Source organism: Eschscholzia californica, unplaced genomic scaffold, assembly GCF_041429995.1.
Source record: "Eschscholzia californica isolate CP2 unplaced genomic scaffold, dmEscCali1.0.p SCAF_3, whole genome shotgun sequence".
Classification (NCBI taxonomy): Eukaryota; Viridiplantae; Streptophyta; class Magnoliopsida; order Ranunculales; family Papaveraceae; genus Eschscholzia; species Eschscholzia californica.
The window spans coordinates 21253703-21256343 of record NW_028238420.1 but is presented as its reverse complement, the minus strand read 5'-3'; the positions used below and the strand labels follow the sequence as shown (position 1 = coordinate 21256343).

General features: G+C 37.3%; 1 long non-coding RNA gene across 1 annotated transcript; it reads left to right on the top strand.

Annotated features, from left to right (window-relative positions):
- Positions 1-288: 288 nt before the first annotated feature.
- LOC147549000 (uncharacterized) lies at positions 289-1678 on the top strand. Its single transcript, XR_015238796.1, has 2 exons — positions 289-365; positions 1432-1678. It is a non-coding gene; the product is annotated as an uncharacterized LOC147549000 (long non-coding RNA).
- Positions 1679-2641: the final 963 nt, after the last annotated feature.

The window sequence follows — 2641 nt, the reverse complement described above, 5'->3', positions numbered from 1 at the left end:
TCAGTTATAGATTTATATTATGAGGTTCATTATATGATTTGTCAGCCTATGAAGACTTTGAAATGTAAAATAGAGTTTATGGGAAGTTGGTTTATTGGTTCGTAGGCATTTCCGATATTCAGGAGACATAGGTACGAAGATAGAGATCGATTCGATTGATACTTGAAGTCTTCCGAAGTTAGCGAATTTGCTTTTAAGTTTTCATGGTTTTGTTTTAATGATTCTTTTTATTTACGAAGGTTCTTAGTATAAAAACCTAATGTTTCTTTTCGGTTTTGGTTATTCTTCCTTATCCCAGACTATGTGAATGAGGAGGAATTTGGTCGTCTAGTAGGCGGGAGGTCTTTGGTGATGCAAGGACTGAGGTAGGGGTTCCGAATCCTTTATGTGATGAACCATTATAACCAGAGTTTAGGTAGCATGAAACTCGATTTATGTGATGAACTGAAATATGCTTGAAATATTTTGATGCGATATGAGAAATATTTTCGAACTAATTTTACGATGATTGTGAACTACTGGCGATTTTCTTGTATGTACCCGACTGCGGATTAGGTCAACCTACGGGCACGTAACCATTAAGGGTAGGATGACATGTGAACACGGTTGTGACCCGTGTGAGACCGGGGAGGTGAGCGACACTAGTCATGAGACCTGTGGGAGTAGAGTGCTTCACTTGCTGGCCTTTGGTACTCGTGCCTCCAGCTCGAGGCTCGGGGTCGTACACCCTGACCGCTCGCCTGGGAGGTGACATTGATTGGGATCCCTCTGCTTTGTGGCGATATGACTCTTGGTTGTTCCACTTCCGTGTTTGATAAGATAATGAATCGAATGAGAATATTGGTTTTGATATACGAATGAAACTAATTTGAGTCGAATATGAGAATGTGATTTTGATATATGAATGAAACTGATTTTGAAAGATCGCATTAGATGCATGACAGGGTACCGAAGAGAATGAGGTTCGGGTCCTTCCATGGTAATTGGGGGACGACACTCTTATTCGAACTCGCCGATAAAAAACGTATTTAGTACTTAAGGTATAAATGTATCATGAGGTAAACTCTTCAATGATTGCGGAGTCCCTTAGTGGGAGAGGGGCTTACCGGCTAGGGGTAAGTCTTTCTCGAGGAGACGTTAGTGCATTAGCTAGTGCCTAAATGGGTTGGTACTATCTAACGCACTTTAGGCTCTCCTGAGGAACTCTCCTCTTATTGGGAGCGCACCATGGGTACTGGGCAGCTAATCACTATTATTGCTTGCTAGATAAAGAAAACGGTTTTGTATATAGTATATATGGTAACTGGTTCGATAACTCGTTTTGTCATGTTGTTTACAACTTATTAAATGAACTTTTAAAAACGTGATGAGTTTTGGATTAGTCTTTTACCACAATAACTCGTGTCGGTGAGTATTCTGACCCCCTACCAGTTGTCAGTGTGCAGGTGCTTTGTCGTAGCCTCGAGGCGGAGTGTGTATTCCAGCCGGTGATCTTGTCTGACGAGGCTAGTGGAGTTATGTCGTTTTATATGGTTTTTTGTTATTTCCAAATTATGTATTTATTGCAGAAACCAAACTCTAATATGTATATACGTAAAACTTAGAGTTGTTTATAAGTTGAATTGGTGTTTTATGAGGCGTTTGTATGTTTGTGGTTCGGGTTTCGACCCGAAACTGAGTTGAGTTTGTTTAGCTTCCGCTCGATAGTTTATTTCTTTGTTTATGCGAATGTATGGTTTGCATGACAGGTATGCAGGTGCGACCGGTTCGATTTACAAAGGAGATCCTGCCGGATTTCTGTCTCGTCTGGGAATTGTCGGGGCGTGGTCTTGTCTATTTTGGGACACGAGGCGTCACAAGAAAACCATCATTTTTCATGTATACAACGTAATTTATCCAATGATTCACATATTTATACTAGAACTTAATATTTTCATACGTGCACTGTAATATCTTCTCAACTATCTGAGTCATTCAACAAACAACAGTTACACGCTTTAAATCATTCTTGACAAACTTGAAATGCTTTAGTTTTATCTTCTTCCCTACGTCGGATGATTCTGTAAGAATTTCCATTAGTAACAACTAAACTACAAAACAAAAATGCAAGTAATTGTAAGCAATACGTACTATTTATGAAAAACTGCAATGAAAAATGTTATAAAGTATATGTACTGTATAATAAATTTCATCATGTGTTGGAGACAACAGAACTTTAGTTTGAATGATAAGGCTACTGTTATGTGAAAAAATATATGTAAAGTGCAATAAATTACATATAATTTTTGTAACATGACGCATTGTTTACCTTCTGTTGCTATAAAATTATACGGAATCTTCACTGGTTTAAATGTGTAAAGCGCAATAAAGTGCATATAATTGTTTGAACAGTACACATTGTTTACATTCTGTTACAGTAACATTGTACGAAATCTTCTCTGATTCAAATGTGTCATGTTCAATAAATTACACATAATTTTTTTAAATTACACATCGTTTACATTCTGTTACAAAAAAACGTACGAAATCTTCTCTAGTTCGGAAATGGTACGGTTACCGGGATTTGATATCAAGAAATTTTCTGAACATCAAGATCTGTAACCTAAATCTAATGAAAAATAAAATAATACATGGATAAAAA